The following is a 26,661-nucleotide window of genomic DNA, read 5'->3' as shown; positions in this document are numbered from 1 at the left end:
CCCAGCTACCAAAAACTTGGGAGATCCTCATGGAAGGATATTCCGGAGCACTGCAGAGCCAAATGATGCCCTCCACCCGTGGATATCAAATCCAACTTATAATGCGTAATAAAAGTATGAGAGGAAGCTCAAGTGGCCGCAGAACAAATGTCATCCAAGGGCACCCTTGACCAAAAGGTAGCCACAGAGCGGGTAGAATATGCACGAACCCCCACGGGCTCAGGTCGACCAGAGATTTTGTACGTGAGCAAAATGCAGTGAGAAATCCACCTAGCTAAAGTTACCTTTGTCACTGGTTTACCTAAAGATGGCTTAGCAAAGGAAACAAAGAGCTGCTCCGATTTTCGAGAGGCAGCCATTCTATGCAAATAAAAGAGCAACTGTCTATGCACATCTAATGAATGGAGTCTGTACTCCCCTTTGTTCTGGTAGTTAGGGAAGAAGACAGGCAGATTAATGGATTGGTTGATGTTAGCTTCGGAAGCCACTTTAGGTAAAAAGGAGGGATTAGTCTTGAAGGAAACTCTGTCTTTATGGAAGACAAGATACGGAGGTTTATAACAAAAGGCCTGAAGCTCCGATACCCTTCTACCTGAGGTAATAGCAATCAAGAAGGCAGTTTTCCAAGACAAATACTTTAAGTCAACCAAAGCTGCAGGCTCAAAGGGGGGACCAGTAAGAGCCTGGAGGACTACAGTTAGATCCCACGGAGGAACCACATTCTTTACAGGAGGTCTTAAAAGAAAGGTACCCTTCAAGAAGGTCTTGCAGATCTTAGAGGAAGCTAAGGGACCAAGATGGTCTCCGATGTGGAAGTGGGAAATAGCCGCCATCTGAACCTTCACAGTTGAAGAACTGGCCCCCTGATGAAAAATGAGGGCTAAGAACTACTGGAATGGGAGCAGTAAAGGGATCCAAATTCCTATGCCCTGCCCAGATAGAAAAACGTTTCCATTTACTATTGTAGACTTTCCTGGTAGAAGGCTTATGTGTGGCCACCAGGATGGATTTAACTGCGGATGAGATACCCTTGAGTCCTAGCCACTAACGGAACTGGATCAACCAAGAAGAAAGCTTGAGGTCGTCCAGGTTCGGGGTTTTCAATCCCGAAGGATGAGAGATCAGATCCGGAATGGGATCTAAGATCCAAGGAGGAGCCACTACATGAGACCGCAGGAATGGGAACCAGGTTTGAGGAGGCCAGAATGGGGCTATGAGGATAACTCTGCTCCCCAACTGATGAGCTTTCTGCAAGAAATTTGTCATTAATGGGAGAGGAGGACAGGCATAAAGAAGACCGGATGGCCAAGCACGAACCAAAGCGTTTCTGGGGCTCTCCCCTGATGGGGGGATTAGAGCGAAAAACTCGCTGCACTTTGCGCTTGAAGGCGACGCGAACAGATCACACCAAGGTTGACCCCATTTGAGGAAGACCCGTTTTGCTACTAAGGGGTTCAGAGACCACTCGTAAGGTGAGAGGATAGTTCGACTCAGTTTGTCCACTAAAATGTTGGACCGACTCGGGATGTGCGTTGCTATCAGAAAGCAGTTGGTGGATATCGCCCACTCCCAAACTCTCATGGCCTCTCGGCAGAGGGGGTAAGATCTGGTTCCTCCCTGTTTGTTGATGTACCTGACCACTGACATGTTGTCTGTTTGAATTGCAACAGTCCCTAGAGGAAGAAGGGCATGGAGAACCTGCAACGCTAGAAGCACTGCCCTCATCTCCAGAACACTGATATGCAGAACGGTCTCTGTTGGAGTCCACGTGCTTTGGACAGTTCTGCCCATGCAATGCCCCCCCCACCCTAGGCGAGAAGCGCCCGTCGTCACTGTGGCTTGGGGTAGAGGCATCAAAAAAGGGCGCCCTTCCCGAAACTCTCGGGAATGGAGCCGCCACAGCAGAGATTCCCTGCAAACCCTGCTGAGGGGAATAGGGGAGTACAATGGATGTCGAAGGATGGACCACTGGTCCTGTAAGGTCCATTGAAGAACCCTCATATTCAAGAAGGCTAGGGGTGAAAGGTTGACAGCTGCTGCCATCAACCCTAGAGCCCTCAGGACTAATTTCGCCGGTGGGGCTGAAGACTGTAGAAGAGCCAAGACGTGGAGAGTTAGGTTGCAGAGTCTGTCCGACGTCAGAAAAGCCTTGGACTGAAGCGTGTCTATCCTGGCCCCTATGAAATCCAAGACCTGAGCAGGCTGAAGGGATGATTTTTGGTAGTTTACAGTGATCCCCTATTAGTGGGCCAAATGCAGGAAATAATCCCTGGCCGAGCATAGTAGATGCCTGGTGGGAGCGGCGAGGAACCAGTCATCCAAGTAAGGAAAGACCTGTATTCCCTGAAGCCTCAGGTGGGCCGCTACAACTGCCATGACCTTGGTGAACACCCTGGGGGCTGTGGTGAGACCAAAGGGGAGGACCCTGAACTGACAATGGCTGGCTCCCAGCCAAAAGTGGAGAAACCTTCTGGATCGCCTGCCCATTAGAATGTGGTAGTAAGCATCCTTGAGGTCTATGGAGCACATCCTGTCGTTCTCCTGCAGAAGGGGGAGAATAGATTGAATGGTGACCATCTGGAATTTTTCTGTGGCAACGGACAGGTTCAGTGTAGACAGTTCGAGAATTGGCCTTAGGTCCGCCATCTTTTTTGGCACCAAAAAGAACCTGGAGTAAGTGCCTGATCTGGACTGGCCTGGGGGGACGTGCTGGATGGCTCTTTTTCTTAGCAGCTCTTCTAGCTCTAAGGCTGCCGCCTCCCTCTGATTGGGTGGGACATCAGGGAGGTGCCCCAACTGAGAAGAACTCAGGAAGGGAAGAGTGTAACCTCTGGATATAATACGGAGCACCCAGCGTTCCGTTCTGATGGACTCCCAATGTGCTAGGTGCTCCGAGAAACGCCCCCCGACTGCCTCCAGAGAGGAGCAGTCGGGCAACCCCTCAGGATTGCTGCGTGGGTCGATAGGAAAAGGGTTCCCTCGACCTGAAATTCCTTGAGCTCCCTCTGCCTCTGGGCTGGCGTCCACCCTGTCCTCCCCTGCCTCTGAAGAACAAGGGGTCCGGAGCGGAACGGGATTGTTGAGACTTCCAGAACCACATCTTCTTTTGTCCTCTCTGGTTCCTGGAAAAGGACCTTTGAGGAGCCGAGAAGTGGATTCCGACAGAAGACAACGGCTTCCCGTCTTTCTTGCTCTGGAGTAGCATATCGCGGACGGTCTTGCCAAACAGCGCAGAACCGTCAAAGGGAGCGTTCGCGAAGGACGCCTTGAAGGGTTCCGCAAAATCGCAAAGACGGAGCCAGGCGTGACGCCATAAGGCGATGCCTGCTCCACTGGCTCTAACCGCTTCCTCCATGGCATGGGAGAGAAGCCGCATAGAAGTATTGGATATCGACTTTAGAGTGGTCATTCGTGCCAAGAAGGTTCGTTTGTCCTCGGCCGACATGGACTCTGGGGGAGACCCAGCATACTCTTTGATTAGGTCCCGCTGAAGCCAAATTACGTGTGCCAGGTACTTCAGCTCCCTTACACAGAAGGTGGCCGAAGCGAACATCCACTTTCCAATGCGGTCCATCGTCCGAGACTCGTCTGGAGGATGTACCGAGGAACATTCCTGTGCCAGTTCCTTCTTGGTGGCAGCCGCCACCACCATGGCATTTACTGGGGGCACCTTTGCTCCACGCTGTCCTGTCTGGAGGGCTAAGGATTTTATCTGGTCTCCTTGGTATCGGCTCTACAGTGTCCGGCTCCTTACACGCCCCGGTAGTTATAAGGTCTACCAGGGGGTCAGCCGGAGGGGACACCCAAGAGATAGATGGGCCTGCATCAAACGCCTCCAGAAACACAAGACTCATCTGAGGAAGGCTTTTGGGTTGACCATCCCCCTCTAATGTGCAGCATCTCCATGATGTCTCCAAAGGAGACATCCTCTGGGGGTGACCTGGGGGAGCCTTCCCCTTCCTCCAAGTCAGTGTCTTCCATGAGGGACTCAGGGGAGTCCAAGTGCCTCCTTTTACACTTTCATTTGTGAGGGACCTCCTCGGGGAGGCTGTCCGTGGAGGGCTCACCAACCAGGTCCTGTTCCTCTAGAGAAACCATCTGGGACGTAGACGCAGGCTGTCCCTGGGGCTGGAAGATGGAGGACAGGCCCGTCTGCGAGGGAATGGCGGGTGGATCCGTAACATGAGCCTGGGGCCTCGAATCCCTCGAAAGGACCCTCTCCACGACGAAGGCAGAGGTTAAACTGCTCTCCCTGGGATCCGACGTGTGGATCGGCGCCAGAGTCAACGTGATCGGACCCGAAAGAGAAATGCGCTCCAACCGCTTCGGAGCTGAAGACACAATAACCCCTTCGGATCCAAGGCTCGGCTCACGGCCCCGAGAGCTCGGATCCAAAAAAGGACTCTACAAACTCGAGGGTACAGCCGGCGAAGTAGCGATTACTATCGGCGCTGACACCCCGGCTCCAACGCTACCTGGATCCGATGGCTCCGAAACCCGATAGTGGATCAGAGAAGGAGCAATGGGGGCAAAGAAGGTGGCTGAGCCCCCTCCCTCAAGAGCACTCCCATCTGCATTTGGGCCTGGGGAAAGCGACGCATCATCCGGTCCATGTCCGCTTCTGAAAGGCTCCTAGTGGATCTAGAAGCCGCCGCTGAGGCTGGCCAGGAAGGCCGCCTCGACGACCTCGAAGGTGACTGGGTCTCCTCCTCTGGCTCCGGAGAGAAACGTGGAGAATGAAACCGAGAGGGGGAAGACCTGGAGACCTTTAGGGAGAACCGGCGGGGCAGAGGGGGCAGAATCAGCCCGCCACTTCTGGCTCCTATGCCTCTCCCTGTCATGCTCTTTGTCCCTTTTCTCTCTCTTCCTGGAGTCCCTCTCTCCCTGGGCCGCAGTGGGAGTTTCAGTCCCGGCCAGGGGAGCAGGAACAGTTGGCGGAACAGCCACAGCTGGTGCCACTGAGGAAGAGGACGAAGAAGCAGAATCCGCAGGCAAAAGGCCTGCAAGGATTAACTTGGTCCTCCTGTCCCTCAAAGCCCGGGGGTTAAAGGCCGCACAAATTTGGCATCCTGATGACAGATGGACCACCCCCAGGCAAATAATGCACTGAGTGTGGCCATCGGCTGGGGACAGCTTATGGCCACACTCAGAGCATTTAGAAAATACAACCTTAGGACCTTCAGCCATATTAACACACACACACACACACACACACAAACACACACACACACACACACACACACACCCCTTCACACACAGATAAGGGGAACTACAACTAACAGACTACTATAAAAAATTTTACTAAGTATACTAAGGGTTGGAAGGAAAAAAAACAATTTTTGAAGAAAAAAACTAGAGAATAAAACCCTCTAATTTACTTACAAACTGCCAGGGGCTTGTCACTTGTGCTTCAAGAAGCCACGGCAAACGAGATCTGAGGACTGGATGGAGGTAGCAGGGTATTATGGGTAAAGGGGAGGAGCTTGGAGCTCAGATCTCTAGCTTGGAAAGCTGCCGGCTCGGATCCAGATCGGATCCGATACCCACAGGTTGCTGATCAAATGAAGTTAACTACTTCAGATTGGTTTTATAAAAAGTTTTTAGAAAGAAAAAAAGTTTAAAAAGTTTTTATAATTGTTCTCTAGATGGTGCTATTTATATATTTAAAGTACTTTTTAGTATGTGTATTTAACTAATGTAAGGTTTACAACTTAAATGTTATATATGTATGAATTTGTTACATAGGAGTGGATTTATATGGGTTATACATGCATGTATTTGATATTTATTTGATTTTTTTAATTAATTTATAAACCAGGTTGCAGTAATTTATATTTGATTACAATCAATGAGGCTGTGAGACAATGTATGCTTTCATTGGGTGGAGTTAACTGTGGAAATGATATTTAAATGAAAGTGGTATTGTGTTTAGCTTATCTGAAGAAGTTGGTGACAAAAACGTACCTGTTTTTAACGTTTATGTATTTTTTTGCGTTTACATCATTAAATTTTACTAGTCGTGAATCCGGTGGAGTGTTTTGTGCTTCATACTACCTGGTTATTAGTTTTCTTAGCACTTTCATTCCTGTTTTTTCGGTTTAAGGCTCTTGAAGGAACTGGAAAGGACCAGTTCTAAGTAGGCCAGTGCCTACTAAATCTTGGAGGTTGCACTTGTAAGAAATCTTTCACAGTTTGCATAGATTTAGCTTTATCTTCCATCTTTGTTAAAACTTCTTTAGCCTTATTACCAAAAAGACGGTCCTGCTGTAAAGGAGCATCCAACAATTTTGCTTTAACATGATCAGGCAGAGTTTGCTCTTTGAGCCAAGCATGCCTTCTTAGCATAGATCCAGTGACAGCAGCCCTGCAAGAGGCCTCCAAAGAATCAAAACCACATTGCAAAGTATGTTTTATAACTTGTTCAGCTGACTGCAATAAATCCTGTAAATCTTTATTTTCCACACAGTAAGAGATAAACATCATTTTCTGTTTAAGCAATCTCATGATATGCTGCTGATATTTAAGCATATGAAATTGACAGTTTAAGGCTCTGATTGCCAAGGTTGCAGAAGCCTAAGCCTTCTTACCCAATCTATCCAGTGCCCTGGAATCTGTATCAGAAGGGGTAGGATTTTTAGCAGTAGAGGCCTTAATGACCTTGGGACCCGGAGAAATGGTTTCAGGATCCGCAATAGGATTTTTGAAAAGGAATTTGTGGGAGTCAGGAACCCTATAGTATCTGTCTGGCTTACAAGGAGCCGGAGGCAGAGAATCAGGAGCCATACTAGATGCTGAAAAAAACACCATCAACAATGTCTAGAATAGGAGGTATTGCCAAAGGCCAATGCTGAGGAAGAAAAAGAAAATTCTTGTCTCTTTTAGATTCAGAGAAATCCTGACTTTCCCAGTGGAAATCTTCCCTTAAGGTATGTAAAGTTTCCCAAAAAGAAAAATCCTCAGGGGGAGAAGCAGAAGGGATGGAATCTTCTGCATCAGAGTCCTCCATAAGTAGGTATAGACAAATCCTGTTCATTAGAAGAGTCAGAAGAAATAGAATCCTGTTCGGAAGATTCATAATCAATGTCTTGTCTAGGCCTCTTAGAAGGAGGGGGGTGGCTACCCCCGATCAGAGTAATTAATTAATTAAATCTTCAGCCATTTTGATCATTTGATTTAGATTTTGGCCTTAGTTTTGAAGTTGGCGTCTGTCTAATATACAAATCCGTAGGCCTGAAAATACCCTCAAGAAGGCGGTGCCTACACATCGGCTACGGACCCATCTAAGGTAGAGACATCCGCGGGTTCCATAACTGAAGTATCTCGCTGCATACCGGACTCCGAATGGGTCTCAGTAGAGGCCTGCGAATCAGAAGTAGCGGGTATCAGAGGCTGCAAAAGCGCCTCACTGAGTACAGACAAACCGGCGACTGGCTTAGGAGAAGCGTTGTCAGTTTTGGACCTCAACGGTCTGTCTTTTTCTTTGCGTTTTTTAGGTATTCCGGTAGTCGGATTGCTAACTGACATTTCTGGATAATTAAATCGTGAACCAAAAATATTTAGAAGCAAAAATATACCGACATTTAATAGTGCGTTGATTGAATTTAGCACAAAACAAACAGCAAGGTACGTTGTGGTCAGGGCCTAGGCAAGAAATACAGTACAAATGAAAATCCTTATGAGGTATTTGCTTCCCACAAGTAATGCAACTATTAACTTTTACTGACATCGGTAAGGAGCAAGAAAAAGTTTCCCCAACGGGGTACTTAGCTTTTAGTTGAAGACTTTGGTTCTGACACTTGAAAACGAAAATTTCAGGAGTCTGATGAACAGCACTTGCGAGCTGCTTCTACTTTGGGCACCGCGCGGCAAGAAAGACTGATGTAATGGCATCGGCTGCATGTTTTATACCCCTGACGACCTGATGTCATGGAAGAAGGGACAGCAACTGATGCAGGACCCAAGACTTTGTTAATCAGGCCGACTGAGGGCAACCTGCCAGCAGATTACCCAAATGTAATGACTGCAACAGTGAAACACGAAGAATGTGTGGGCTAGGCTAGACAGATTTTATCTCTCAAAGGAACATGCACATCTAATTGAAGGTCTTGAAATGCACCCAATAACTATTTCAGATCATGCACCAAAAATAAAAATGCAAAGTTATGAAATGAAAATGAGACACTGGCGATTTCCCACCTACCACCTGAAAAAGAGAGGAATTTAAAGAATGGGTTGTGGAATTAATTCAGGAGTTACTAGAGAAGACAGATTTACCTTCTGAAAACATAGCTAAGGAGGGAGATAAAACTGAAGTGGAGTTTAAAACTAGGTTGGAAATAAAAGAAAGGGAGATATGGTTAAACATCCCAGGCTGCGTTTTACATGAACTTCAGAATGAACTGGCTCCCCACTTAAGCACCATGTTCAATAATAGCCTCACATCAGGCTCTGTGCCTACTGAATGGCGCGCACAGCAACAGTTATCCCACTCCACAAAGGGGGAGCCACCACTGATCCCAGGAACTATCGACCTATTAGCCTGACGAGCCTGGTCTGCAAGGCCATGGAACGTATCATCATGGAACTCAAAGACATTGGTAACCTCCAAACTCTGGATCCCACCCAGTTCGGGTTTGTGAAAGGCAGATCATGCCTCCTGAACCTGATCGACTTCATTGAGGCAATCACCAAAGCCGTAGATGAGGGTAAGGTGGTTCACACAGCCTATCTTGACCTCGCCAAGGCTTTCAACACCATCCCCCACTCTGGAATTATAGCTAAACTCACTCAACTAGGCATAAATTGCTACGTCACAAGATGGGTTGCCAACTGGCTCACTAACAGAACCCACAATGTAAAAGCTGCAGACTCCAAATCTGACCTCAAAGCAGTGACAACTGGAGTACCACAGGGTTCCGTCCTGGGACCTCTCCTGTTTGGTATCTACTTCTCTGAAGTACAGGCTAACGAAGTTCACAGATGACTGCAAACTAGGAGCCAAAGTAAAGTCCCCAAATGATGTGGACATCCTACAGAAGGGCCTCACTGAGACAGATGCCTGGTGTCAGAGCCATGGCCTCAAGCTCAATGCCAAAAAGTGCAGTGTCATCCCCTTTGGTAAAAACTCTGCACCCATGAACTACCACATAGGCAGCAATCTACTTAATACTGAATGTGTGATAAGAGACCTTGGGACCCTGGTAGTCTCTCCTTTGATAGTCACATTGCCACAGTAGTCAGGAAGTCCTTCTACGTGGCACACCTCATCATAAAAGGGTTCTCATCCAGGAAAAAAAGAGGTCAAGACCCATTATAGAGCACAACGCCCCTTTTGCAATGTACGTCACAAGACATCTGCGGCAGCTGGAAAGGCCACAGAAGTACCTCACAAAGAGGATTACTGGCCTCAAACAAATGCCTTACATTGACCGTCTCAAAACACTTCAGCTTTACTCCATAGCATATCGCCTACTCCGAGGTGATCTCTGCCTAACATATAAAGCTATGTCAAACCCAGAGCTGTTGGACATACTACACCTAAAGAAATCCCAATCCCTCTGCGCTACATGCTCTAGGGACCTAAACCTTGTCACCACAATAAACAGGACATGCTGGAGGAATAGATTCCTGTCCCAGAGACTTCCCATACTCTGGTACAGGCTACCCATCTATGTCAAGCAAAGTTCTTCATTAGCACTGTTCAAGAAAAATCTTGATGAGTGGATGGGTAATAGGAAATACACCCAGAGGATCACTTCCGTGTCTCTGCTCGACAGTGGCACAGGAAAATAACTTTCTTGGGCGGCATAAGCCAGGGAATCTTGTTGGCTAAGCTTACATAGGCCCTTGGGCCAACAGCCTAGTACCTACCTATGAACCTATGAACTGTAAAAATAATTATTTAAAGGGATTGACAAATGTTTAAGTATTGCAAAATAGAGTAATCGCTCATAAGAAAAGGAGCAACTACAGAATGTTAAACAGAAAATAAGGGATTACCTCGATAATATGCTCATGTTTAAAAAGATTGCTGTTGTGCAACTTTTTTGGATAATTCTTCTAGCACAAAAACTCAAGCAACAAAAGGTGGAAAGGGCAGTCACCAAGCTTAGGGAGCCTACAGCAAAGGAAGAGAACAAGAAACCCTACAGAAGTATTAGAAATATTTTGGAAATGTTATGAAAATTTGTATAAGGCAGAGATATGTGGAAATCAAGAAAGGGCGCAAATAGAAACGTTTATGGAAGAATTAAATATGCCAATGTTACAGGCAAATGAGGCTCAACTACTAACAGGATAGGAAGAGATGAGATAAAAATGTCTATGTATAACCAATCTACAGGAAAGCCCGCAGGAATATATAGTATTCTTGTGGAAGTCTGAAAGATAAGAGGGGAAAAAACTGATAAAGATCTGGAAGGCTTTGTTTAACAGTATTTTAAGAGAAGTACCAGCATCCTGGAAGAAGGTGGTGGTAATGGTAATATCTAAAGAGGGTAAAGATCCATAAGATCCAGCTTCATACAGGCCCATTTCAATACTAAACCATGATTAAAGTGTTTATGTCTATAATGGCTAAAAGAATGGCAAAAGTGATACCAAAATTGATAGATGTTGATCAGTGTGGTTTTGTGGAGGGGAGTCAAACATTGGACAATATTAACAGAATACTGACGATCTAGAGGGAAGCAGAATGTAAGAAAGTATCACTTTTACTCATGGGTCTTGATGCAGAGAAAGCACTTGACAGAGAAGACTGAGATTTCATGAGCAGGTCAACGGAAGCATTTGGTTTCCCTGATCCAGTTATAAGGCTGATTAGAAGAATATATGAGGGATCAGAGGCGCGAATTACAGTAGGTGGGGGTCCTCTCCGATAATTTCTGCTTGAGTACATGAACCAGGCAGGATTGTCAGCTTTCCCCTTTATTGTTTGCATTATATTTTGAACCATTGGCAAAAAAATAAGGGACTCAGAAATTCAAGGATGTACCTGGTATGGTGGTCAGGAAAAGCTGGCTTTGTTTGCAGACGATATTTTATACATGACAAACCCAGAAAGGGACATTACAGTGTTATGGAACATTTTAAGACAGCTTCACATCTTCTCAGGATACAAAATTAATGAAGCTAAAACAAAGGCAATAGTGGTAAATTATGTATCCACACACAAATGGGTCCAACAATATCCATATTTTTGGGAACATGATAAAATGAAGTATTTAAAGAGTATGGATTAGAAATGACTCTGTGGTGGCAGCTAAGGATATGTGGGAAGCAACTAAACAGAAGACAATACAAAAACTGAGAAACTGGAAGTTTTGTTATATGGATATGAGCTTCAGAGGCTTACTGAGGAATCAAAATCACCCCAATAAAGCCAGCATCAGTTACAGAGTAGGCAAAGAGAGGAATAACAGTCCTGTTTCAGATTAATAATACTGATATAAAAATAAATAAAAATATATCAAAAAACTTTGTGGAGGTTTCTTTATCTTTATAGTTTTATTTCCAGTGGTAGATGAGCGCAATACAAAACTTTTAATATTATCAGCGCACTTAATAGGAGGACATTACAGTAAATCAGGTGGTGAGGTCAGTGCAAATATTCATGCATCTTTTACAACAATTCTTAGAGAGTCAATTACCATACATTTTATATCTCAACATCGGGTTTGTGACATTGTATTTAACTTACATTACATATACTTTATTATTAAATCATTTGTAACTAGAAAAGAAAATCATATACAACTGTAAAAAACATGCATCTAGTATTATAACAACACTTGCTTTAGGAACTGGGTGTGAGCAAAACACAAATCTAAGTATATAAAAATAGAAATGAAATTGAAAACGAAAAATGCGTGCCTTGAGTGGATGCTGAACTGTTAGTACGTGGGGCTGGGAATCGGCAGGAGAAGCGGTTATTTACTTTTATTTGAATCCGTGGTTTTAACGGATGGTGGTAGACAAATATATACTTTGTTGTCAGCAACGACCAAAAGAACAAAGCAAAACATTATGTTAACTGATATTAGTGAAGTAGGTACTTTTCCATGTAATAATTGTTCCATTTGTAAATATATTAATATGGAAATAAAAGAAATTAATGGTAAAAAATTCTCCAATAGAGCTAGATACTCTTGTCTTAATACAGGAGTTATTTATGTTATTTTTTGTCCTTGCAAAAAATACTATATTGGTGAAACTAAATGGACTCTATCCCATAGAATAAAGGAACATGTTAGAGATGTGAGAAACAGATGAATAGTCCCATTGCAGAACATTTTAATAATAAACATGATGGTAATTTAGATTGTATGAAAGTTTCTGTTTTAGAACATGTACCACTACATTTTAATAATGTTATTCTTCAAAAAAATGTGTTAAGACAAAAGGAATCTCTTTTAATTATGAAATATAATACTTTAAGTCCTTATGGACTAAATAAGGAATGTAACTGGCACAGTTTTTTATGACTATTGTAACTTTAAAAGTTCTAGCTTTATAATTGAATAATTGTTTAAATGTACTAATTGATGAGTCTTGTTATATATATATCACTTTGAATGTGCATTATATTTTCTACTCTGTAAAGGCTGTGGGCCGAGGCGCTAGAGAAGGGAGATATTTCTGTTTATTAAATATTTGAAAGTTGAGCTGTTACTCACTGGTGTTCTTTTGGTCGTTGCTGATATATGAATATTTACAAGTGTTGTTGTCCAATATGACCAGTGAGTCTCTGTGCTCCTTTCCAAGGATTTTCAGAGAATCGGGCATGGAAATGCCCAACCGTAATGGGGAATCTAGTCAACGTACGAATACCACCAATACTACTATAATCAACAGTGGAGATATTCATTTCCATGGAAATAAAAATACAGGTGTTGATATATCCAATAATGCTGGCGGTGGCATTATGAAGAAATGGGAAGATTCACGTAAGAGAAGTTCATTGAATCCATTTGCTATGGTGGGTAAGAAGTCTGAAATTTCAGATAACCCTGATGTGCAGGAACTGTGTTCTAAATTGGAAAAATTAATATTCAAAGAGACTGCTGTTTTCTATAATATCGGAAGTCTACAGAGATATTGTGAACTGGAAATAACTCCACGTGGACTTAGGTCCACTAAAAAACCTTCTTCCCCTTTTGACTTAAATGATGAAACCGAAGTATAGTTCCATGAAAGATGGATTGCAGCAGCCCATCGCTGCAGTCTAGAATGGGTTTCTATTTTGATAGAAAGGGACAATGTTAAAACAGATAAATTGGTTAATGAAACAAAATCAACTTGTGAACAATTGGTTAACATGACTTCTAACTCTACTTTGGAAAATCTTTTGATTAACATCAATAATAAACTAACCAATTATGAAAAAGAACTTATTGATAGAAAAAAATACAAGTTGAATAGAGATATTCGTGATTATGACCACAAGAGGGCGTTTGTGCTCTTTACTAATCCAAGATCTAGGAGAAAAAATGTTACCTTCCAAAAAGGAAATCCGGTTTCGGAAAAATATAAAAACAAAAGCTTTTTTTCGGGAGAAAGCGGTGCTTCATCTTTTGAAGAAGATGAAAGGGAGATAGAAGACTTTCCTGATTTACCCAGAGCAGCTAACTCAGAATCCTTTCGGAGGACTTATACAGAACAACGGGGACCTTACAACAATCCCAGGGAGAGAGAATGGCAGAACTCGCAACGCCAGAGAGACCCGGGCGATAGACACTTTAAAAAAGGTAGATGGACATAAATTATGTTCAGAGACTTTTTCTAATGAATATATAATTAATTTATCCAATTATCAGTTTGATGAAACAGAGTTATCAGTCCTTATGAAGGGACTTAAATTTATACCTACCTGTATACCACGTAAACATGAGTTAAAAATAGAACTGTTTCATTTATATCGTAAAATGAATTTAAGGGACTTTTTCTTCTCTAAAGATAAAAATATAAATTTAGAATGTGTTTCGAATAATTCTCAAATGTATAACAGTAGTGATAATGATACTCTGTAAAGGCTGTTGGCCGAGGCGCTAGAGAAGTGAGATATTTCTGTTTATTAAATATTTGAAAGTTGAGCTGTTTACTCACTGGTGTTCTTTTGGTCGTTGCTGATATATGAACATTTACAAGTGTTGTTGTCTAATATACTTTGTTGTTTTTATGGCTACATAATAAGTAATCTGTAAAATCCTGAGCGCACGATGATTCTAGTCGTCTAAATCTAAACTGGGTGTAGATAATAAACTAGAAACATGTGCGCACCTTTACTGAGATTGCTAGTCCACGGGGCTTGAAAAAAAATCGGCGGGAGAAGAGGTTCTTATTTGAATTAGTGGTTTCCAACAATGGCGTTACTTTGTAGGTGTGTGGGTGAAGCATTAGAGATTAGGTGGGGTCCCATGGCAGAGACGATACTAAGGGCAGAGTCTATATGGCAGCTGAGGTAATATTTGGCCAATCGGAAGTGAAGGGTGTGCTTGTCGAGGCCATGGGAGGGGTGAAATGTTTATATGTCGATCTAAGCCTTGGTGATGGTGGGAGGGGTTTGGTGGGAGGAATAGGTGTTGTTACATGCTAGTGGATAGGAAGGAGAGTGGACTTAGAGCGCCGTGATAGGAGTAGTGAAGAAGGGGAGGGCTAGTCTATGGGAGGGAGGGGTGGGGGGGGGAGTCTGGGTTTGAGTGATGAATGATTGGAGGACTGTGTGAATATGGTGAGTGACGGGGTGGGACTTGAACAGTGTTAGCTGATTGGTGAGCTTGAGCAGGGGCGGTGATGTTTAGTGGCGTGAGTGGGTGGTTTGGGCCAACCTGAAAAGTGTGCAAGTAGCTGACTGAGTGAGTCGAGTGGCATCCAGTAGAAATGGGCGGGGGTGGGGTTGGAAAAACTGAGTGGATGAATTGTTGGAAATGGAAAATGAGTGAGCAGGACAAGATCGCGTTTGGGGCGAATTATACAGGAGTGTTTGTTTTGCCAGAACAAGCAGGAATAACCCTCTATTATTTGTCGTAAGCCTATGCCACTATGATATAGACTCGTATCAAACTAAAGTGATGCTAAAACAACGGTGATCTAATGAGTTAAGGTAGCGATTTCTAGTGGCAAGGGATTGGGCGGGCAAGTAATTAATCTAAGAAAACCCAATAAATAATTAATTAATGTCGCCATACTACCGCACAGCGTTAGCAGGAATCAAGTTTTTTATATTTATTATTGTGTTTAATCGGGGCAGGGGAATTATAGGTACCTTACCTGTAAATACTGTTAGAATGAAATGTACACCAAGGAATACATGCAGTACGGAAAAAAACTTTTCCAAACATCAAGTATTAAATAATGTAACTAAAAACACAAGTGCCAATAAAAGTTGTTGTGTCTTTTGGTTGTTCCCAGTTAGGGGTCGCTAATGATTGGTAGTTGATTTTTACGTGCCGAGTTACCAGCCCTGACGCACAACCTTCAACGAAGGTACACCCATTCGCGCATGTCAATAAAAGTAAAATATCTATTTAAAACTGGATGAATTTTATGTATATTAAATCAATCCACCCAAAACTCGGATAAAAAAACAGAAAAGAACATAGATACAAAACAGAAGAAAAAAAAAAAAACCAGAAAAAACATTGAGGTCTGTAACATCTTTCCCGCATTCAGTGATTGCTGTGGCCACCATTTTTCAGAAGATGGTAACTGATGAATCAAAGTAAAGTCAGACAAGTAAAAAAATAAAAATAATAAAGGTACGCTATTTAAACTGGATGAATTTTATGTATATTAAATCAATTCGCCCAAAACTCAGACAAACACAGATAAAAAAACAGAAAACAAAAAAACAGAACACCTTTTTTTCTTTTTTTTTTAATGGTGTCTTGTGATGTAAACGGTTTGCAACAAAAGTGCTATCATTCTGTATGTTTTTCACTTACATAAATGTAAGACTGCCTTTGTCATATGTGTACATTTAATAAAGATTTTTGAAAAAAAGGAAAGGAAGGAGAACTACAGCTGTCTGGACCAAAAGGGAGTCATCAACACAGTTCTTGGAAAATACTTCTGGATCTTCAAAAGATCCTTTAAATATCAGTGGAAAAGCATACAGGAATATATATTCCTGCTCATGGGAATGAGAAGGCATCTGTCTTCCAGACCTGCTTTTAAGAATCCTGGAAAAGAATCTCTTCAGTCTATTCCTGTCATGTTGACTGGGAGGACTGTCACTCTTTTTTTTTTTTTTTGAGTCCCCCCCCATTTCTTTTTGGAGCCTTCCTCTTGCTTTTTAAAATCTTGTTTGACAGCACCTTGCTGATTGAAATTATTACTAAAAAAGAGAGCTGAGGAGGTACAGAAATTGTTACTTGCCTTGGAAAAGGAAGTCCGAAAATTTTTTGTAATTCCTTGAATTAATTTTACCCTTTCATCACACACAGAGCACTATAGCTGTACAAGTTCCTTGTTTAAAGCAAAATGTAACATTTCAGCTTTATCATCTTCAAGAAGGCTTTAACAATGAAACAAAGCAAATCATCTCATGACTGACCTAACAGCAACATTCATCATAAGCACACTAAAACGTGCTAAATCACATGAAAAGCAGAAATTACAGAGACAAAGTTTTTTTTTTTTTTTTTTTTTTTTTTTAAACCTTAGAACAGAGAAGATTAATCATTGACTTTTTCATGTTCTACAAGGATAACAGCAACATCATTTCCTTCCTCACTATCAGAATGGTCAGGTTGAAAAGAAATTATTGAAGTATAACCATTACTCTTCACTGCTGATCAACAATCCCTGTCAGGAAGACAGGGAACTGTCTGTTGCCTGAAGTAGTAGCTGGCAAGGAAAATGCAGAAATGAGTTTCTTAAATCCCAACAAATACTACTTATCTATAGAAAGAGAACAAGAAAAGACAAGATTTTGGGAGACTCGCTGGAACACTACCAATCTTTAGTAGGCATACCCATCCCCGATTTAGAATCCTTATCCTGGCAAAGTGAAGAACTTTCAGCTTGCTGCTTTCCTGAGACTAACAAAAATGTTTTGCCTTTGCTTGCCAAACGTATCTTATAGCCCCCATAGGAAATGGCTATCTCTGGTCCATGGTAGCTCTAGCTGCTAATCAGAGGAAAAAGATGAGTAGTCTGAGGAACCAAGAGCAGCCACAGCTGAGTCACCAACCAGCAGAGAAGGGACAATAGGTGCTAGACTGATACCCAAAGACTCCCTTTACAACTTTCTTTTTCTTGTGCACATGGGAAATTAAAAACATGGAGAGTGGTAGCTGCTTCATAGGTTAAAGCAGATAATGAGACATCACAACTGGATGGTAAAGCCTGAATGTGCCAATAAATGGTAAGTAGGGAAATACAGTTGTGTAAGTAAACTTACTATAACAGTAGATGTTCGAATGGTCACTGCTGCAGTAGCCTTAGCTATATGGGTTATATCTTGCCAAGGCTATAACACCCATAAAGCTTCAAGACACTTTCCATGTGCTCAAACTGTTAAGCAGCTTGAACTGAGCTGTCTAAAATCACAGGTTTGAGTACCAAGCCTTTAAGACCTTTCATGCCAACTAAGAGACGGAGGATGAGTCCTGAGAGGACATGGCCAAGAGTAAAAATATATGCATACATACACTTTGAAATAATCAAAAAACAAAAAGGGGGATGGAAAGAGGCAATGATCTTTCAAAGATCTGATGTTATGGCAAGTTTATTCAAACAACTGTACTATGTTCATCATATTGATCACCAACAGTAGCCTTAATTATATGGCCGAAGAGGTCTACTTGAGGAACTTCCCACAGATGGCTCAAATCTTGGAAGATTCCCTGAACTAGTTTCCATTTGTAAGGGTCTGTGCCTTTGTCCTCAACAGCACATAAGATCCTATAAATAAAAAACAGACCCCTTAAGAATAATATTCTGCTTATATTCTGCTCTGGAGCTGAAAAATATGAATGCTTCCAGGAGATGGTTCATACCAACTTATCAGAAACCAAGATAGCGAACCCCAAAAACATGAAAGGTGAACACAGGGTGGGAAGATGAGGAAGGATGGAAGCAGCCAATTCAGATATTAAAGTTATGTAGCTTCCATAACTATGCGTTGCATTGCCATATTCATTCTTTCTTAACTGATGGATCTCAGATCCGACCTTGAACCAGACTTGTCCGCATTCATTAGAGTCTTGGATTCAACTCTCGACCCCCTCCCATTTCCCATAATGCCCCAGTCAGTCTGCAATACCTCAGACTGACTTGCTGCCTTATAAGCAGTAAGTAGAACTAACTGCAAGCTAACACAAAAGGATGGCTATTACTAGAAGACTGGGGCTCAAACTTGCAACAGGGGTTCCACAACAACTATAAGATCATCCAAGGAGCTAAATGGAAGGGGGATGGAGGGTGGAGAGTTGAAGAATATAAATGGACAACATAAATGCATAGCTATAATAAGTATATAACCTTAATATCTGATGTCCTTTTCATTTGTTCCTTAACTGATGGGAGAGAGTCCTCAGCTAAGTGAAACTTGGGTGGCCCTCATGTCAGGATATTCCAGAGTACTGCAGGACCAAAGGCAGCCCTGCTTCTGGAAGTCAAATCCAATTTGTAATGAGCAATAGAGTATGAGCATTAGACCAAACAGCTGCTGCACAAATGTTATAAACAGAAACTGTACACCAGAAACTGGATGATGTAGCCATGGATCTGAAAGCGTGCGCTTTAGGAGGTCTAGATAAGGACAAACCTTGCTGACTGTAAACAAAGGAAATGCAGTCAATCGGCCATTCGGCTAAGGTAATTTTAGAAGCTGGTGAACCCAATTTGATGGTGGAGAAAGAAAGGTACAGTTGTGTACACTTACTATAAATGTAGATGTTCGAGTGTATTCACTGTTGCAGTCATCACACTCGGGTTATCTGCCTGCAGGTAGCCCTCAGTCGGCCCGAATACCAGAGACTTAGTATTTCTGAATCAGATGCGGTCACTCCATAACTGACATCAGGTTGTCAGGGGTATAACAGGCAGCCAACGCCATTACATCAGATTTTCTTGCACGAAATGTCAGGAGCCCCCAAATAGGGAGCTAATATATGGTGGGGAAAACACCACCAGTAAAAAGTAAATACCAATACCAGTAGGAATAGCCATAGAGAGGACAGATAAAGAGATAGAGAAAACCAGGAGGCTGGAGGGAGGGAAACCAAGACTGCAGAAGTGACCACACTCAAACATCTACATTTATGGTAAGTTTACACAACTGAACTATGTTCTTCGTGTTTCACTGTTGCAGTCAAAACATTCGGGTAGATTCCCAAAGCTAAGGATGGCAGGAGGAAATAAGATAGCATTAGGACCAGCTATAAGGCCCTACAAGACTGCAGTGGCAAAGCCAGCTCTGGATTTAGAGAAAATTGGCAAATGGTAATGCATCATGAAGGTATGTACAGAACTCCAGGTAGCAGCTTCGAGGATGTCCCTGGTAGGGACACCTCTGAGAAAGGCTACAGAGGTAGGTGCAGCTCTGGTCGAATGTGGTCTAATCCCCTGTGGGGCAGGCTTCCAATGATGCTTATAGCAGAAATGAATGCAATGGCCTATCCATTTAGAAATAATTTGCTTTGAAATGGCCTTCCCCTCTGCCCCTGCATCAAATGCAACCAGCAGTTGTTCAGATTTCCTGAGAGGTTTAGTCCTGTCCAAATAACATCTAAGTTGTCTGTGTACATCTAAGGAGTGCAGAATTCTCTCCCCTTTGTTCTGTGGATTAGAAAAGAAGGTTGGTAAACGAATGGACTGATTAAGGGCCATACTGGATACCACCTTGGGCATGAAGGAGGGATTGGTCCTGAGCGACACCCTATCCGCATGAAAAATGATGAAAGGCTCCACTGCCATGAGGGCCTGTAATTCAGACACCTTTCTAGCTGAAGTGGTGGCTAAAAGTAATTTCAACTCTGCATTTGCAGCTGGTTCAAAAGGAGGTAGAGTGAGTTTTTCCAATAGAAAGTTAAGGTCCCAGGCTGGAGTAGCTCTCCTGGGTGGTCTTAAGTTTTTGGCCCCTATAAGGGAACTGCTTCAGCAGTGGATGAGAGAAGAGGGGTGGGTTCTGTGTTATAATTAGCTGAAACGGCTGAGGCATGAATTTTGATGGAGGAAAAGGAAAGGCCCTTGGTGCAGCATCTCAGTTAAGTATTGAAGAATCTGAGGTAAATTGGGTGCAGCTGTGCCCATCCCATGAGTTTGGTTCCAGGAACAGAATCTTTTCCATTTTTCAGCATAGGATTTTCTAGTACTAGGCCTACTTGGCTCCAGAATGACATCCGACACTTGCTTACTGAGGGATGGTAACGGAGAGATCAGGTAAATTAGCCAGGCGGCCAGGTTCAGGGTTTAAAGCAGTGGGTGCAGAATCTGGCCCTCCTGCTGTGACAGCAGGACAGGGGACTGAGGCAGGTGCCATGGGGCTAGCAGTGACACACTGCGCAAAAGGGGGTACCAGTGTTGGCATGGCCAATCTGGTGCAAACAGCATTGTCCTTGGCTTGTCCTGTTTGATCTTTAGTAGTACCTTGGAGAGTAGAGGCAGAGGGGGAAAGGCATAAACTGATAGATTTTTCCAGGTGAAGGACAGGGCATCCATTTTCCAAGCTTGTTTGTGGGGAGTCCTTGTGCAGAATTTTTTTCAATTGGTAGTTCTGGGGGGAGGCAAACAGGTCTATATCTGCGCTCCTCCATTTGTTTCTCAACACATTTAATATCTTTGGTTCCAGTTTCCACTTGTGTGGGTCCATGAGATTTCTGCTTAGATCGTCTACCAGTGTGTTTAGCTTTCCTGGTAGGAATGGAGTCTGTAGGTGCACTTGGTAGCTCAAGGCTGTGTACCACAGAGCCATGGCTAGTCTGCAGAGAGGGTGTGAGTGGGTTCCCCCCTGCTTATGTACCACATTACAGTGGTGTTTGTCCGTCTTTACCATTAATTGTCCTGGAAGGATGCGGTCCTTGAAGTCTGTCAGAGCATTCTGTACAGCTAAGACTTGGATTCCATTTGCCCTGAATGCACTTCCCTGCCAAGTGTGCCCCCCATGCATAGTCTGAGGAGTCTGTTAGGGTTTGGGTAGCAGGGAGTAGAGTGAATGGCAGTCCCTTGTTTTGGTAACAGGCGTCTGCCCACCAAAGGAACTATCTGTAGACAAGGAATGATAGGAAGCATTGCTTCCAGATCCTGAGAATGTTGACATCATAGGCTTTTTACATATCATTGTAGTTTCCTCATATGCAGTCTTGCATATGGAATTAGTAGAAAGCAGGAGGCCATGAACCCCAGGGCTTGCAGTATTTTCCTTGCAGATAGCTGGGTCTTTGTGGCCAGTTGTTTGAAGTGGGCTGTCAAATGAACTTGTTTTTCTGGTGTGAGAAAAGCAAAGCCATCTGAGAAGTTGTGTTCAAGCTTGCTCCCAGGAATACAATTTGTTGGCAGGGTACAAGATGCAATTTCTTTTTGTTTATAGTGTACCTCAGGGAAGTTAGCAATTTCTGTACAAATGCCAGATTCAATAGTATGTCTTGGTTTTCTGCCTGAATTAGACAATCGTCCAGGTATGGATATATTTGGAACTTCCTTTGCCTGCAAAATGCAATGACTGGAGCAAGGCACTTTGTGAATACCCTGGGCGCAGTAGATAAGCCAAAGGGCAGTGCAGAAAACTGATAGTGCATGCATCCTGCTTTGAAGCGTAGGTATCTTCTGCAGGATTCCCTTATGGGGATGAGCAGGTAAGCTTCCTACAATTCCAGTATTGCCAATCAGGCATCTTTGCCTAGCATAGGAAGCAGTTGAAGAGTTAACATCTTGAATTTTGGAATCACAAAAAATGTGTTTAGGATTGAGAGATCCAGTACAGGACGCCAGGAGTCATCTTTTCTGGGTACCAGGTAAAGTCTCGAGTAGAAACCTTGTCCCCGTTCCTCTTCTGGAACAAGTTGAATAGCCTTGATGCTTAAGAGAGCGAGAATTTGCTTTTGAGCCTCCTCCGCCCACTGATTTGGGGGTAGGTCTGGCCAACCATTTGGGGATGGTAAGGAGTGAAAGTGGAATCTGTATCCTGCCAGGCAATCTTTCCCCCTAAGGGAACAGTCAGTTGTGCAGGGCTTGGAAGATTTAAAGTTAAGTCATTGAGACAATTTACCACAGGGGGGCGTCTTACCACTCCCTGCTTTGGAAGCGGAAGCCCCCCCCCCCTGTAAATAGCCCTGTAAATACCTTGGGACTGAAGTCTGGGTGTTCTGCTGGTTCTGGGTTTGGACTGAGAAAGACTGGAAGAGGCAGGAAAGGACCAATTTTTAGAGGGCCAATGCCTACTAAATCTGGGTGGCTGTACTTGCAGGAAATCTTTAACAGTTTGTATAGATTTAGCTTTTTCCTCTATCTTTTTAAGTAGTACTTCTGCTTTGTTGCCAAACAGGTGGTCTTGGTTTAAGGGAGCATCCAGCAATTTAGCTTTAACATGATCTGGCAAAGATTGCTCCTTAAGCCAAGCATGCCTTCTAAGTACAGACCCAGTGACAGCAGCCCTGCAAGATGCCTCTAGTGAGTCAAAACCACACTGCAAAGTATGTTTTCCAACTTGTTCAGCAGAATGCATTAAATCCTGTAAATCCTTATTTTCTGCACAGTCAGGAATCAACATCAATTTCTGTTTAAGCAATCCAATATTATGCTGCTGATACTTTAACATATGAAACTGGCAGTTTAAGGCCGTAATGGCCAAGGTTGCAGAAGTGTATATCTTCTTACCCCATCTATCCAGCGCCCTGGAATCGCTATCAGAGGGGGGGTAGGATTTTTGGCAGTAGTAGCCTTAATGCCCTTGGGTCCCTGTGAAACGGTCTCGGGATCAGCAGTAGGATTTTTAAAAAGGAATTTGAGAGAGTCAGGAACCCTGTAATATCTATTAGGTTTTCCGGGAGCAGGAGGTAAAGAGTCAGGGGCCAAGCTAGATTCCGAAAAGGCATCAACGATGTCCAGTACAGGTTGGATAGCTAAAGGCCTGTGTAGGGGCAAGAGTAAGAAATCCCCAAGCCTCTTTTTAGAGTCAGAGTAATCCTGGCTTTCTCAGCGAAAATGCTCCATAAGAGTATGCAAGGTTTCACCAAAAGAGAAATCCTCTGGAGGGGAAGCAGAGGGAATAGAGTCCTCTGCATCAGTATCCTCACAGGTAGACAAGGGTAAATCCTGGTCATCAGAGGAAACAGAAATTTCAGAATCCTGATCAGAAGAATCATAAGCAAACTCGGTCCTAGGACTCAGAGGGGGAAGGTCGATGTCCCCTGATTACAGTAATAAGGTCTTCAGCCATTCTTATCATTTGTTTTTAGGCATAGAGGCCTGACCATGCAGTCTGGGCATCGGTTTTCTAGGCATAGATAGAGTTTTAGGCTTTGAAGAGGAAGATGGTGTCGGTTTAATATGCAAGTCGGTGGGGCCTGAATACACCCTCAGAAGCCGGTGCCTGCACAGCGGCACCAGACCCATCCAAAGTAGAGATATCCACCGGTTCCACATTTGAAGCATCTCGCGGCATACCGGACTCCGAATGGGTCTCAGTAGAGGCCTGCGAATTTGAATAAGCTGGTATAAGGGGCTACGAAAGCACCTCACTGAGTACCGGCGAACTGGCGACTAGCTTAGGAGAAGTGTCGTTGGCAACTTTGGACCTATGCGGTCTGTCTCTGCCTTTATCTTTGCGTTTTTTTGGAATGTTGGTAGTCGGGTGGCTTACCGAAGCCATATCTGGATAATTGAACAGAGTACCAAAATATTTAGACACGTAAATATATAGACGACGAATAGTTCGTTTAAATAAGGCATAAAGGTATTTGCTTGAAAACCAGTCTAATAGTACTCACAACCAGCTGCCTTTGAGACCCTGCGAACTCCTGGCGGGCCTATACTGACGTCAGTAAGTTTTCATAAACCCATAAACCCTACCAGTTTTCCGCCATTTCTGTAAATTCAGTAAACAAGAGGTACTGTCCTGTCCTCCTGCCCGGTCGCTTCTCCCTGACTAAAGGTACGCCATAACCAAACAAATTTGCTGTTGCTACATTTTGCTGCTGAAGTTGTTTACTCCACTATATTGCTGTTATTGTACCAATAAGGGCTTATTCATGTCTTGGTAGTGGACTGCTGATATTCAGTTACTAATGAATGCAGATAGTGATTATACTGGTCGTTGGTGCCTATAAACTGTTGCATGTTGTTTTTTACTGTTTTATACTACAGAAACTGTACAAATAGTGCAATACCATGTCGCAGACAGCGTGACTGATTATGTTAACATTCTAAGCATTACAGATAGGGAGTGCACGTGTTGTAGGCGTCTGTACGGCGTCATTTACTTCTCAGCCTAATAGTTGACTAGTTTAAGCTTGTTTCAAGGGCTATTACTGTGATTCTGGCGAAATATATTTATACTTGTTTGCATGTTATCGCTTACAAGACTCTCTAGCCAAATGCTATATTCATGTAGGAACGTGAACAGTTTGTTGAATGTCTGGGGAGGGAGTGTATAAGTGTAACTTGGACTCTGCTACCCATATTGACACTAAAATCTAGCGTTAGCCTGTGAATTTTCTATTACTGCTGGAAAGTTTGGCTGGTGCCTTACAACCCTAACTAATCATTACAAGTTTGGAATAACCTTTCTGTTTTTGAGTTTCTAGCGACAGAATTGTGTAATGTATTTACTTCTTTCTTAAGCCTGCTTACCCTATGTAACGAGGTATAGCCATTGAAATTGAAGGTACCAATACAATCTCTCTAAAAACACAGCAAGCTAAATAGTGTAACATTAAAACCCGGTCTCTTTCTATTATTTCATCCTAGGAAGCCCCCCACTATAACCACACACCGCGTGGCACCCAGGTCCCAAACGCTGTTTAAAGGACTCCTACCCGGTGCGAATGCACTGACCAGAGCATAACATTTCAATTAAAGAATCTTCCAATTTAAAGACATTTCAGGGTAAAAATTATATCCTGCTATCATTGAAGTAGCCAGGAAAGCGTTCCGCTGGCAGAAACTAGACAGTACCTCTACCCTATCTGGTAGTATACGCTGCATTGCCAAAATAATTGAATTTCTATTTCTAGCAAAGTATTTGCTTGAAAACCAGTCTAATAGTACTCACAACCAGCTGCCTTTGAGACCCTGCGAACTCCTGGCGGTGTATTCCCCGCTCCGCTTCGCTCGGGCTCGCTCCACTCCCCACCCTGCCCCCATATCCCACCCCCACTACCTCTACATTTATTATGACAAACAGCCCCTCCCACCTGCCCTCCACCAATTACAACCGCCCCTCAATTTCCTATTACTCCTCCCATACTCTCAGCCTTACTCTTTTACTAAGTAAAGTCTACCAGCCCTCCCACCACACTAACCTTTTCCTCATTATACCACGGGCAAAATTACATATACTATAACCCCTCTCATAGTAATATACCTACTTATTCCTTACTACTTAACTAGATATGAAAACCAAACTCTGTTGGAAATTCCCTTCCCTAAGGGATCCACTACCACCCATCCAAACCTTTCCTCTCATACTATCTCACCTTCTCTATACCCTGATAAAAAGCTAAGCTCCAAAATGGGGCATCTTACCCTCCATCACCCTAAGATAACTATCAATAAATCCAATCCTAAACTGCTATGCAAACTTCAAAGATTCTTAGACCACCTGAAAAAATGTATCACCACATACGGCGACATCCACCCCAACCCAGGTCCTACCAAGGTCTTAGACTCCATCCCCTCCAAACTCGCCCGTATCTCTACTGGCTCCTTACTCATATTCCATCTCAACTTAAGAAACTTAAATAACAAAGTTCACAACCTACACACTATCTTAGCTACCCATTCCCCTGACATTATGTGCCTAACGGAAACATGGCTAAAACCCTCCACCAAGGATGAAGAGATACTCCCACCCGGGTATAATATCCTTAGGACAGACAGGAGAAATAAAAGGGGAGGGGGAATAGCTGTAATGTTTAGGAATACACTGAATGTCATTATGAACTCATTACAACCTCCCAAAGTCTCTAATATAGAACTTATTGCTCTAAAGATATGCCTAAACACCCAAAAATCCATTAATCTTATAGTAATTTATATCCCACCAGGGAAGAACACAGAAAACTTAGAGCAAACTCTCAGCTGGCTAACCACCAACTACCCTCAAGAAACCATCGTACTCGGGGACTTCAATACTGACTGGTCTCACTGCACCGCAAATATTAACCCCCATCCTATTAACTTACATGGTTTCTCCCAAAATATCTTATCTCCAACCAGAATCAGAAATGCTCAACAAAAAGAAAGCACCATTGACTGGATTCTAACCAGTAAGGATCCACTCAATTATAGCACGGGAACCCTTCCCAATGACCTCAGCGACCACCTTATCACCTATATTATTAAACATAAAAGCTCATCAACCACCCCCCCTCATACAGACTAGTTAGAAACAAGAAGAAATTTAATGTACAATTATTCCTTGCAGAACTCAAGTCCTGTAACTGGTCCATCCTCAATACACTACCCCTACAGGAGAGTGTTACTTACTTTAATGACACT

The 26,661-nt window shown here is 43.2% G+C and overlaps 1 protein-coding gene across 1 annotated transcript in view; it reads right to left on the bottom strand.

The window, feature by feature from the left end:
- The window catches only part of SUZ12 (SUZ12 polycomb repressive complex 2 subunit), a 2,970,550-nt gene that overhangs the window by 957,808 nt on the left and 1,986,081 nt on the right, over nt 1-26,661 (bottom strand). The gene's annotated exons all lie outside the window — the stretch shown is intronic.

Source organism: Protopterus annectens, chromosome 4.part0, assembly GCF_019279795.1.
Source record: "Protopterus annectens isolate FY-2018-M chromosome 4.part0, PAN1.0, whole genome shotgun sequence".
Lineage (NCBI taxonomy): Eukaryota > Metazoa > Chordata > Ceratodontiformes > Protopteridae > Protopterus > Protopterus annectens.
Note: the sequence above shows the minus strand (reverse complement) of the source record. Positions and strands in the feature narration are given on the sequence as shown.